A 14,282-nucleotide genomic window follows, 5' to 3' on the forward strand; every position below is an offset into this window, starting at 1 on the left:
CAGGTGGGATGCATGAGACAAGTGCTTGGGCCTGGTGCACTGGGAAGACCCAGAGGAATCGGGTGGAGAGGGAGATGGGAGGGGGGATCGGGATGGGGAATACGTGTAAATCTATGGCTGATTCATATCAATGTATGACAAAACCCACTGAAATGTTGTGAAGTAATTAGCCTCCAACTAATAAAAAAATTTAAAAAAAAAAAAAAAGCAGGAGAAGCTCTTATTTCCCTTTATTCTTCTGCCCAACTGGTGTATAATTTTTAGAATGTTCAAAGTATACAGAAGTCACTCACTGACCTCTCATGAGCTATCTTTTCATGATATACACATATCGGCTCACCCTACTAACTAACACACATAATTTTTTAAATGATAGCTTTAATATTTCATTAAATGGCTATAACATAAGTTTTAAAACTAATCTTTAATGTTAGGAATTTGTTTTCACCATTTTGTTATTTTACAGATGATACTTCAATATATGTGTTCCCTAAAGTGACTGTGGGTTCCATAAGAGTATGAGTTATGTTTTGTTTCTTTGCTTATTAGAAGTTCAACTTTCGCTGCCTCTAGAATTTAGTTAAAGTCTTTCTACTCACTTGCCTCACACAAATGCCACTGTGTGAGGTGAAGAAAGGGGAAGTTGGATTAGAATGAAGGAGAAATGATCTCTGGTGATTGGTTGGAGACTGAGCAGTGATACAGGAAGAGCAGCAGTATGCATAGTAGAAAAAAAATACAGCAAAAGCCATAAATCAGTGCCAGAGAGGATTATCAAAAACTTAAATTCCCAGGATATGCAGAAATAATAGAGGAGTACATTAGACTCATATGGCAACTGGCCTTTCAAGCCAAATTTACCTGGATTTCAAGTAGAAGGTAATTGCAGTTGACATCTAGATGCTCCAAAATCTGAAAATGATCCAACTAGGATATATATATAAATAAGAACCAAAGAACCTAGATTGCAGTTTAGACAAGATCATGTGCCATGCTTATTTTGTCCACCTCATTAACTTATACATATTAAGCAGCATGCTGAATATTTTTTAAAGGAAGACAAAAAGGAAGAAGGGAGGGAGGAAGAAGAAGGTAGGAAGGGTGGGAGGGAAGAATGAAGAAAGGGAGGAAGGAAGAAAACTTATGTATAACATAACTCCAGGCAGTGCTTCATTTTAGCATAGGAAAATAAAGGTCCAAGTAGAAAGATCTATTTAAAGATTTGGAGAAAGTTAGGTTGGGAAGATCCCCTGGAGAAGGAAATGGCAACCCACTCCAGTATTCTTGCCTAGAGAATTCCGTGAACAGAGGAGCCTGGTGGGCTACAGTCCATGGGGTCACAGAAAAGTGTACTACTACTGAGCCACTGAGCACTAACAAGAGCAATGGAGTATTAGGTATATCCCTAATTTAGGAATGCATGGTTATGTTCTTTAGTAGCATATCCATCAGTAGGCCTGAGGGATTAAACACTGAGTTACATTCATTTATTTTTGCATTTAGTAATTATTTATTCGATAGCCATTGTGTATGTAGCATTCTCTGTCGTGGGAGACACATGGCTTTTGCCTTTAAGGAGTTTATAATCTAGGTTTAAACACATGCACTTAATTTAAATGACTTAAGAGGACAAAAACAACAGCAGTGGGCCACAGAATGAAAAAGGATGTGAGTTTTTGAGTAAGATTTAAGTTCAAATATTGGCTAGCCATGTAACCATGGCATGATGTATTCTACTCTAAATCTCAGTTTTCTCATCTACAAAATGAGGAAATTAAAATATTATATACCTAAAAAATTATTATCTACTCATAGAGCTGTAGTTAAAACTAAAATAATATAGTTAAATACTTAGCATAGTGCCTAAAACACTGTAAACACCTAATGATGATATGAATATTATGGTTATTATCTACCAGTACCAGTGAACACAAGATATTTCTCTAGACCGTATATGATGAAGTGCCAAATGAGTACAGAAAAGGAGAGGTCAGGAATTTTCATTTTGTAAAGGAACACATAGTAAATACATTAGAATTTGCAGAGTACCTATGATCCTCTGTCACACATGGTCATTATTTTTTATTATAATTCTTAAAAAATGTAAAAGCTATTCTTAACTCACAGTCTGTACAAGAATATATTTGCAGCTGGATTTAACCAGAGACCATATTTTGCCAGCCCCTGCTTTAGATGATAAAGTACTGTAGGATTTCAAAAAGAAGACTAGCTGGCATGGTGAGGTTCTTGTAAAAGTTGGGGCTCTATCTTGATCTGGTTCTTAGAGAATGAATCAACTATAAACATAATTTGAAACTGATAAAAAATATTGCTCATTGCGTCACTCTGAAAAATGCATGGACTACTGAATGTAAAGAACTAAAATGAAAGAATTTAGGATTAGATTTTTAAAGCTTTGGGCACTCAGTGAGTTTCTTGGAACTATGAATGACGATAGTACCCTGATTATTCCTCCTTCTATGAGATTTCCCACAGTACTTTTTTTTTTCTGTATACACACCATTTGTTCCTCTCATAAGGATCCAAAACTGAGAATTCAGCATATTTGAAAGATGAGTACAAGTACAACAAAAATTGCTGACAATAATTTCTTCGTGCAGGTACTATTCCAAATGAATCACATTTATTAACTCATTTAATCCTTACAGTAATGGTATGATGTATCTAATGTTGTTATAACCCCCATTTTAAAGATGAGAAAACTGAAGCTTAAGGAATATAGGCAAATTATCCTGTGTCTCACAGATAATGAGTGGCAGAGGTGAGATGTAAGCACAGGTTGTCTGACTCTAGAACCTATTCTCGTATGATAACTTTCCTGACGGGCTCTGATTCATGAGTGGTCTTAGGCAGCTGAGACTGAAACTCAATTTTCTAGAATTAAAAAATGAAGCTAACATATTTCTCCCATCTGAATTTTTATCGACATATTTTGAAAGGTACACTGAAGTAAGACAATTTGTTCCTGGTCATCCACATATTTCTGTAGTGTTTCATTTACCTAGAAAACAGTGATAAAACTGTGGTTGTGGGAATGGCATGATGTTATATTAACGTAGGCAGAAATGTCATCCTTTTCTACAAGTGAGAAAACTTAAATTTGGAAAGATAAAGCAGCTTGTCCAAGGTCACATAGCTAGTTGAATGGCAGACCCAGGATTTGACCCCAAGCCTGTCTGATGCTAGAGTCCAGGCTTTAACCATCTTACATATTGCCCCCAAATAAGTTACACTCTAGCTGGGAAAATAATGGAAATTATTACTGCTAGTATCCGATGCCATTTATGAGATGAACAGACATTAAGTGCTGTGAAAATTCAGAGGAAGGAGGGGGCACTTTGAGCTGAGGTAGACACAGAGGAGGTGATGTTGATGTTAATTTTTATACCTGTCAGTCCAAAATTTGTAAAGCACAAGTTATAATGTGGGAGTGGGATGAGAATGGCAAAAATACTGGAGATACGCTAGATGATTTAGGACAGTGGCACACTGGAAAATGTTGTTTCTGCCATAATTTATTGTTATTGAAACAATATGCACTTACAGTAAATGTTAAAAGAAAAAAAAACAAAAACTGAAGGAAAGAGGGCAGTGGCATCTGAAACTGATCTCTGAAAAATTAATCATAATAAAAGCTTTGAGCAGGAGACTTAAAGATGATAGCATTTTGCTGCAATACTATCCACTCATAAATAGCAAAAGATTAGAATTAGGTGGGCTACAGTCCATAGGGTCACAAAGAGTCAGACATGACTGAAGTGACTTAGCACACATACTGTTTAGAAATGAACTCGAGCTGTGTAGATACTGTCAGCGTTTAACAATATGCTTATGACTTAACAATTTTCTTGTTACAGAAACAAGATTTTTATTATAATTTTTTGGCATCTTAGAAAAGTCACCATATTTTAACCATCATTCTTGCAGTCATCTGTATCCACCCCCATATTATATTTTTATATTTTTAACCTCTTCAGTGAATATAATTTAATAATGTCTCTAAAATATGCCACTATCATCCATCAAGAAATATGATATCATCTTGTTCCATTCATTTCTCCAACGCTCTATTGAAGATTATGTCTGATACCCTTTGTAACTCCTGATAAGGTTTTTTTTTTTTTGGATTGGAAGGTCATTACAAATCTCTGAGTAGATTGATGAAACTGTTAATTTACCTGTCAAAAGATGGCCACAGATGTGCCTGAAAGAGGTGTGCTAATGGCATGGCACTAATGCAATTTCACAAATGACTTAATGGAGCACATAAAGCATATTTCCTCTATTAAATACACATAGCATGGAGTCATATCTTGCTTTACGGGCTGTGAAAAATATTTTTAATCAGCTAAAGGATGAAGAGACTCTTCAAGGTTATGCAGATTAAGTTATAAAAAGCCCTTAAACACATAATCCTCAATGAGTGTTCAGGAAGGAAAATTTCAATCAGGGATGTTTGTTTAGACTGACAACATTTGTGAGTTTAAGTTTCCAAGAGGATTTTAAAGAGAAAATTAGAATGTGAGTGTCATTTTTTAAAAATAGGGAAAATGAAAGTTATTCAGTGCTTATGTTCATTAAAATATATTTACTGAACCATGATCCTAGATTGCTGACTTCCCTTCTAGTATGGATCAGAACACAATTATAGCTACAGTTGCTTTTGTTTGTTTTTAATTACCTGACCACCTACAGATATTTCTCACTGTCCTTGAGATTGTGATCACCACTTCCTTCTCCTAGCAGCAAGTAATTATCAAAATGCCTTTAAGTATGAACTTTCTGACCTCAAAATAAAGAATGTTTTATACTTCATTGATTCATTCACTTATTTATGCAACAAATCTGTATTGAACTTCTGTAATATACTTGGCACTCTAGTAGTCACTTGAAATAAAATGGGCTTCAAAATGGTTCCATAAGTCAATTATGCCTCAAAGAAACAAAACAAAACAAAACACTTGTGTAACGATGACTTTTTTAGGAAATAGGCTAGGACTTAAACTGAGAATGCACAGGTTGGAGTTCTGGCCCCTTAATAAATAGTCAATGCAGGGACTGCAGTTCCTCTTTGGGAAGGATATTATGCAAAATCTGGAAAACTGGCACTTAAAGTAGTGTCTGGGGAATTAGACATGCCTAGAATTAAGCAAAAGTCCTCTAAACTGGGAGATTGTAGCAGAGGTCAAAGAACCTCCAGTCACTTGAGATGAGAGACAAGCTGAAGGTCTTCCAGTCGGGGGATGAGTCTCCAGGACCCCTACTTTAACTTCCAAGCTGCCCACTCTTCTCTTCTCCCTGATAATAAATAATCATGGGTATCATGAAAGGTGATGGTCAGGAAATTGAGGACGCTGACCCTGAAGACCCTGAAGCACCATTCTTTAATCATCCAAGAATGATTACAATTCTTTTCAGCATATTTGTCTTCCCAAATTAAGAGAAACAAAGCTTCAAGAAGAAGTGAATCTAAAATTACTTTCTGCTTTACATTGAAATATTCTGAGAACTCCATTAGAGTCCCAGGAGCTGAATGTTGGGCCCACCTGCATTACTTCTGAACTGTGTAATTTTGTGCATATCACTTAAGTTTCTGGAGCTGCATTTGGGGTTGTGTTAGGAGAACCTAATGGTATTAAACATGAGAGCATTTTAAAACTTGTTCAGCAATATACAAATGTAAGAAATTTTACTTGAGAGGATCTCAGGTTTTGAAAAAAATCTGGTTTAGTACTTAAGCAGCAAGTTCCTTATTGGAGAAGGAAATGGCAACCCACTCCAGTGTTCTTGCCTAGAGAATCCCAGGGACGAGGGAGCCTGGTGGGCTGCTGTCTATGGGGTCGCACAGGGTTGGACATGACTGAAACGACTTAGCAGCAGCAGCAAGTTCCTTAAGAGTCTCATCTGAAAGTTATTGCAGTAGTTGAAAGTATTTTCAGAGTTTATAATAAAACTGGAAATGACAGATATTCTCATTTGATTATGCAGGAGATAGAATTGCCAGTCGTCAAGTTTTAAGACTGCTTGTTTTTTTCTTGATAAATACACTGCATACTGACTCTGCATAAATACCTGTTCACAAAGAGCTGAAAACATTGAAAGCTGTGCTGTGCCCCTCTTTGTAGAAGGCATTTTGTCTACTAGGTTGAAGTAAAGGCCAAAGTACCTTATCAGACACAGAAGTGCGTTATCTACTCAGGGCAATAGGACAGAAATAAAGGCCAGAGATTTAATTTATGCTGGCCCAGTTAATGATCAACACCACTAAGATTTTGCAGCATAGAAATTATAGAAGTATATCCAGAATGAAAATAAAAGCCATATAAACAAAACATACGATTATATCTGACTCAAAGTTGTCCAGAGATGTTGTTCATCTGGAATGTAAATGTAGATAGGACTATGATCCCCACTTTTTTCCACCCTAATTTTTAATAAAATTTGCATATGTTAAACTTACATGTAATCTTTATAGCATACAGTTATGTCAATTGGTTTTGGCAGTTTTGACAATTGGTAGCATTGTGAAACCATTGTCAAGATCAAGATAGGAAATAGTTTCTCCATCCCAAGAAAACTCCTTCATGCTATACCTTTGTAGTCAAACCTTTCCTCCCATTCTTAACTCCTATCAATCCATTCTCAGTTCCGATAGTTTTGCCTTTTCCAGAATGTCTTCTGAATCAAGTCATACCTAGAGTACATTGCCTTTTCAGTCTGACTGCTTTCGCTTAGCATATATTGTATTTGAAATTCATTCATGATGCATTTGTCAGTAACCCATTCCTTTTTATTGCTGATTAGTATCCCATTGTATGACTTTACCACTGTTTGTTTATAAAGTCATCTGTTGATGGACACTTGGGTTGTTTCCATTTTTTGGTGATTATGAATGAAGCTACTATAAACATTCTCAATTGATTTTTGTGTGAACAGAAAGTTTCATTTCTCTTGTCATAAATACCTAGGAGCTGGATTGCTGGGCCACATGGGAAGTATATATCAAACATTACCAGAAACTGTTTTCTAAAGTGGCTGTACCGGTTTCCATTCCCATCTGCAATGTTTGAGAGCTCCAGTTGCTCACACCACCCATGAAATGATGGTAAGGAAGTGAAACTAACACATCTCTCTACCTGAGGCTAGGAGATATTTGCAGGAAGTAAATTATTTTTTTACTTCATCTCCTCACCTCCCCCCATCACTAATCCATAAAAGAATGTGATATGCAGGCCCCGACAAGATGGTTATTTTTGAGGTGCTAGCCTGCCATCTTCTAAGTCAGCTGGTCTCTTCCTTGCCTCAACACCTCATCTCTCATTGGCCTCCTGTGTGGCTAGCAGAGTGAGCTTGGACTGGGTAACAGTATCTCATCAAGATCTTTATTTGTATTTTTTTTACTCTGGTAGTTAGCTAGACTGAATACCTATTCATGTACTTACTTGCCATCCATATAACTTATTTGATGGAATGTTTCTTCATGTGTTTTACCTATTTTAAAAATTAGGTTTTTTTGTTTCCTTATTTTGGATCTCTGAGAACTCTTTATATCTTCTGGATATAATCCTTTGTCAGATATATGATTTGTAATTATTTTTTCTCAGATTGAAGCTTATTTTTTTCATCCTCTTAAGAGCAAAAGTTTTAAATTTTGATAAATTCTAAATGGTCATTTTTTTCTCTTTAATTATGCTTTGGTATTATATCTAAGAACTCTTCCAGACAAGCATGTAATGATTTTTCATCTATGTTCTCTTCTCTAGGCTTTATACTTTTTCATTTTGCATTTAAGTCTATGATTCATTTTGAAATAATTTTTAAATAATCTATAGATTGAGGTTTATTTTTTATATATGAATGTTTAGTTGCTCTAGAATTAAGAGTTGAAAAGCCCTATTGTTAGTTGCATGTACATTTAGGATTTTTTCTTCTTGATGAAATCACCCTGTTATCATTATGTAATATCCCTCTTTATCCCTGTTGATTTCCCTCATATATAAATGTGCTTTGTCTCATATCAGTATAGTTAACCAGTTCCCTCTTGATAAGTGTTTGCCTGGTATTGCCTTTTCCAGTCTTCTATTTTTAACCTGTCTATATCTTCTTCTTTGAAATGGGTTTCTTATGGAAGTCATATAGTTTGGTCTTAATGAGAGGATATAGTTCTTATTTTAAAAATTCAATCTAACAATCTATATTCTCATTTGTGATCTTACACTATTTATATATTTCATTATTTTTCTTGGATTAGGTCTACATATACTTGTATTCATTGTTTTCTGTTTGTCCCCATTTTTTTCTATTTTTTATTTCCTGTCTTCTTTTTGATTATTTGAATAGCTTTTAGTATTCCATTTTAATGAATCTTTTTGCCTATATATACACTTATAAATTAGTTATTGCTCAAATTACAACAATATACATATTGTCTTTTCACATTCTATTTAGAGTTAATATTGTGCCACTTCAAGTAAAATGTAGGGTTCCTCCTCCTTTAAATTACAGTTGCCATATGTATTTCATTTACATATATTAAAACCCATCCTCAGACAAATGTTTTAATTGTTTTCAAGAACCATACATATTTTACAGAATTTAAGTGGAAAGAAATACTCTTATATTTTGCCCAAATAATTGCCTTTTCTGTCAATCTTCTTTTACTCCTGGAGCAAGTTTCCTTCTGGTATCATTTTTTTCTAGCCTGAAGAATTTTTTTAGCAATTATATCTGATTGTGACAAATTCTCTTAGTTTTATTTCACCTGAAAATATCTTTAACTTTCCTGGACGAAGAATTCCAGGTTGACAGTTCTTGTTTAGGTCTTCAAAAATGTTTTATTATATTTTGGCTTATGTGGTTTCTCATTCACCAATTATGCAAATTCTCTTGTATGTAAGAGAATTTTTCTCTGGATGCTTTCAAGATTTTTTTTTCTTTATTTTGATTTTCAGCTGTTTGATTATGTGTCTGGACATGGTTTTCTTGTAGTTTATCCTTTTTGTAGTATGCTGTACTTCTTGAATCTATAAATTTATGCCTTTCATTAAATTCAAGATTTTTCAACTATTATTCAAATATATTTTATCTACCAGTCTTTTTTCTGCTCCCATTTAGGGACTCCATTGACACAAATATTAGGCCTTTTAGGTTACTAGCCTCTGTTCATTTTGTTAAAATCTGTTTCTCTCTGTTATTCTGATTATATAATTGTCCTTAATCAATGCTGTTTTCAAGTTCATTTATGATTTCCTATGTCGTGTCCATTCTACTACTGAGCCCACCCCAGTGAAGTCTTTATTTTGGATACTATATTTTTCATTTTTATAATTTCCATTTAGATCTTTATTATAATATATATATATATTTTTTTTGCTTGGAACTTCTATTTTCTTTATTTTAAGAGTGTTCACCTTTAGTCAAACAGTAATTACCACTGTTTGCCTGTTAGGATGGCTTTAAACAGAACTAACAATACCAACTGCTGTAAAGAATGCAAGGCAATAAGAATTCTCATTTTTTGTACAAAATGGTACAATCACTTTAGAAGATATGTTGGCAGTTACTTACAAAGCTAAGCAATTCTTATCATATAATCCTGCAATCATGAACTTTGGCATTTACTGAAAGAAGTTGAAAACCTATGTCTGCACATAAACCTATGCATGAATGTTTTTTGCAACCTTATTCATATTTGCCAAGGTTTAGAAATCCAAACCCTTAATTTATTTGGTTGAAAGGAGAACTTGAATATCTTTGGATGATTTTTGTTTCCTTTTTGAGATATGTATATTGTTGTCAATTTTTCATTTTCTAGCTGCTCATGCACCATGTTGGATTAGGGCGCTACCTTTATCACCTCATTTTACCTTAATTACTTGCTAAAGGCTCTGTCTCCAAATTTATTCACATTGGGAATTAGAGCTTCAACTTACGAATTTTTGTGGGACACAGTTCAGTTTGTAGCAATCATAGTTTATGCTCATGACAGCCCTACAAGATACTATATTCCTTATTTAACAAAAAAGTGCAGTCAGAAAGATGTTAATAAGTAAATGGCCTAGGGTTACTGGGTTAATAAATGCTCTGACTATTATTTGAGCCCCCATCTCTCAGAGTCATTTCATCAGATCAGGAGTTGACAAACTACAGTCCATGGGTCAAATCTGATCTATCACCTATTTTGTTGAAACATAGCCATGCACATTTTGTTATATATTGCCTAACTGCCTATGACTGATTTCATGCTACAGTGGCAAGTTGAGTAGTTGTGATAGAGATCATATGGCCCACAAAGCCTAATATTAACTAGCTGGCCCTTTGCAAAAAAATTGACTGGCCCCTGTACTATATTACACTGCTGTCAAACACAGCATAATTTTTGAGAATGTACCCAAGCCTTTATCATATTATCACTTTTACTTTTTAATCTATCATTGTGTGCCATCATTCCTGTCTAACTGTCCTATTTTTTTTTCCAGAGATGATGGCTAGCTCAGGTGATGTTCATGGAGATTAATTGTTAACAGAAGATGCTAAACCTCTGGCTTTCATGGTCTACTAGGAAACACAGATGAATGAACAAGAGAAATGACTCTTGGTAACAAAGATTCTGGTGCTGAGAAACTAGAGTATGGTAAAAGTAAGTTTTGGAGAACTGGATTCATTTCATGATATAAAAAGAAGTATTTCACTAACACAGGGCAATGTCTTTGGTGTCTGGCTCACTTGGTAAAGAGATAACTTTCTTTGAAACCAAATGTTTGCTTTGGCAATTTTCACTTTTAAGTGGCAGAATTAAAACTGAAAGTTGAACACAAGCTCAGCAAATGTAACTCTCAGGGAGGAATGTCAGGACTAATTTTTATATGGATGCTGACTTTTAAAGATTGACTGTTTCAAAATCAATCTTTAGTCAAGGACAATAGAGCCTTAGGGTAACATTGCTTACTATTACATAGACCCAGATATATTTTGGATCAGATCATGTCACAGGAATTGTAACTACTCTGTCCATTAGCAGAAAGTTATAACATGGTTGGTGTAAATATTAGTCCTGTTTTATCATTTTTATAAAAGGTACTTATCAAACATTATATGGAATCACTCATTAGAATAGGTGACACTGCATGGAAGGTAACTGTAACTCAGAATAAATATGTCAGTGAAATAGTAAGTTACTTTAAAATAAATACACATATTTTGTTTAAAATAAATTATATGTTAAAATTAGATGATTTTGAATTGCTGTTAATTGTTATGTGACTTAATTTTTTCAATAGAATGAAATGCTATTTACTGTAGAATTATCAAAGGTCAGAGCTGAAGGAGCCATTAGAAATTACTTAGTCCAATCTTCTCACTTAATAGAGGAGGTAACTGAAGTCCAGAAAGGAAAAAGATGTTATCAAAGTCTCCCAGGGAATTTCATGGCATAGCTTGGACAAGAAGTTCTTAGTCCATACAAAGCAGATGATTTGGACTATATAAGTGATGTAAATGAATGTGACAGACAGTGATACAGGCAAATAAATAACTTCTATTACCATTTGCCAAAGAATTTATGCAACATAGTGAACCACATTTGAGGGAAGGAGGAAGAATACTTTTTTAGTGTAACAGGCAGCAAAATCAAGTTTCTCTTGGAGTCGCTCTTATTTGGGAACCTTTCTTTCTAGTAGGGTTTCTGACTAAGACCTCATCAGATAATGATATCCTCATGTAGTAAAAAGAGCACTTGACTTAGAGTCAAAAAACCTGGATTTAAGTATTGCCTATACACCATGGACAGGTCACTTATTTTTTCTAGGTTAGTTTTTATACATGTAAGATGAAAGTATGAGACTAGAAGATCATCTCTAAAGTTCTTTCTAACTCTCAAGACTCTTAGACTCTAACATTCTAAGTTAATCAGTTTTCACTTTATTGCCTGTGGTGGCAAGAAGCACATTATCTATGCAACTTCTCGATTTTGTTTATGAACATGTCTATTCATTAGAAAATCATATCAATATATAGGACCAAAATTGACATTCTCATAACTGTATGTTAATCATGAAGGGGAACTGAAACAACTGTAATTTCCTCTTCTATACAATAGTCCAACAGAGATTTGAAATCACTGATAATCCTTTTCTGGGCTCAGTCTCCCCATTTCCTTCAACTGTTCTTCACATGATATGGTTTTTGACACCCCTCCTCCACCATCTTGCTCAGGTTCCTTTGAATATGTGGTTTGCCACTGCGGAGTCCAGAAAGGATCTAACCCAGATAGTCCAATGGTTTGTCTGGCTATCCCAGAATAGAACAGGCCTATCATCTTTTTTGTTTTACTAAACATATTTATTAGATTTCATCCCAGGACCACATCGTCTATTTTTAAACAGCTATATTCCATGCTGACTCATATTAAGGGCTTTGTTTCCATGAAGTTCTTCAGTCTTTACTTGAACACTTTACTATTATTTAGACCCAAGGGCAAGATTCTGTGGTAATCCTAGGAATAATTCATCTTGCTAATATTTTTGGTTTTTGTCATTTGTTGTGTTTATTCTCATTTGATTCTGTCAACAGAACTAATGAGCCAAACTTCAAAATTTTCTTCCAAATAATAAAAATTTTACATGAGAATGACTACCTAATGTGACTGAAGTTCCAAGCTGACACTGTTTTACTTAACCAAATTTTTGTGAGATCTTTCAAATACAAATAAATCTAATTCTACCAGCACTCAGTCTGTATTTTGCCGACTTTTTTACATTAAGGCTACTGAGACAGATTTTTTCCAGAAATTCTATTTTTGTCATGTTTAGCATTACTATTATTTCTCTGGAGTATAATTTATTTGGGTCTGATAGTTTAACTTCATTTATGACTATATGTGTCCTCTTAAAAAATCTTCCTATCTTAGAATTCCAATTTCTTCTTGATGACCATTCCAACTGTTCTAATCCAAATACTGATCTCATACCCACTCTGGCTTTGCATTTTTCCCCCGTTGTTGATTCACATACAGTCTAAGTACTATCTGAGATGCAGTCTCAGATCTTGAGGTTCTGAATCAGAGCTTGTCCTTGATGTTGTATTGTGGGCTCAGAACACTATCTTTCCTTTCTCACTTATCTCTTCTGCCTTACTTTGAAAGTAAAACATATATTTCCCCAAGATTTCTCTTCCTTGCCTTCTCAGATTCTTGCTTAATAGTTTTTCTTCAGGCTTTCCAGGCTTTCATATAATCCAAAATGAATCTCTGATCCCTGTTTTCTCACTATCTCCTTGAATTCTGTAGTTCTATAATAGAAACCCATAGAATGTTACAAAGGAATATTTTTCTGTTTTATAAGTGACTGTATCTGAGTTCTATTTTCCATGTCACCAAGTGACTAATACATGTTAGGAATATATTCCTGATCAATTATAAGTTCTTAAAAATCTGCTCTAATATCTATTTTCAGTATACACAGGATAGGGCTGAAATGTGTTCTGTGTAAGGAGTTGTGCTCAATCGTAGTAATGTGGGATACGTTTTTTACTCAGAGTTACCTTAAAATTTCCATGACTTCTCTGCATTGCAGAATTTGATCTCTGTTAACCAGACTGTAGTTTCCTTGGAAAAATCTCTAGAATTGTAGTGAGGAATGGCTTCAGGAATAACAATGAAAGCCCTGACTAGCTTGTTGGATGTTGAGATCATATGGAGAAGAGCCAAGCTTAGCTCTCTTCAGGATGAAATTCAGTCACTTTCAAATGATATATAAGACCTGACGTGATCTGACCTCAGCCATAACAAGGTACACTTTTAGTGTGTTGTATTTTCTTTGTGTCTATAACTTTGCACATATTCTTTTGTCTGTAAATCTCTGCTGGAATTCAGGAATTACTTCTATGATCACATCTCCTTTTGTAAGTCTTCATTGCTATTGTTGTTCAGTCACTAAGTCATGTCCAACTTGTTGCAACCCCATGGACTGCAGCACACCAGGCTTCCCTGTCCTTCACTGGCTCCTGGAGTTTGCTCAAATTCAAGTCCATTGAGTGGGTTGCCATTTCCTTCTCCAGGGGATCTTTCCGACCCAGGGATTGAACCCATGTCTCCTGCATTACAGGTGGATTCTTTACCACTGAGCCATCCAGGAAGCCCAAGTTTTCATTGAGCCCCTTCATTTCTAGTCTGAGTCAATATGACATCTTTGTAATCCTGTGTGTGTGTTCAGTCACTTGGTCATGTCCAACTCTTTGTGCCTTCGTGGACTGTAGCCCACCAG

General features: G+C 34.9%; 1 long non-coding RNA gene across 1 annotated transcript in view; it reads left to right on the plus strand.

The window, feature by feature from the left end:
* The window catches only part of LOC122689454, a 176,562-nt gene that overhangs the window by 140,298 nt on the left and 21,982 nt on the right, over positions 1 to 14,282 (plus strand). The window contains exons 3-4 of the long non-coding RNA XR_006339816.1: positions 6,990 to 7,126; positions 10,500 to 10,660. This is a non-coding gene — a long non-coding RNA (uncharacterized LOC122689454). The remainder of the gene's footprint in view (positions 1 to 6,989; positions 7,127 to 10,499; positions 10,661 to 14,282) is intronic.

The sequence above is a fragment of the Cervus elaphus genome, chromosome X, assembly GCF_910594005.1.
Source record: "Cervus elaphus chromosome X, mCerEla1.1, whole genome shotgun sequence".
NCBI classification, from domain to species: domain Eukaryota; kingdom Metazoa; phylum Chordata; class Mammalia; order Artiodactyla; family Cervidae; genus Cervus; species Cervus elaphus.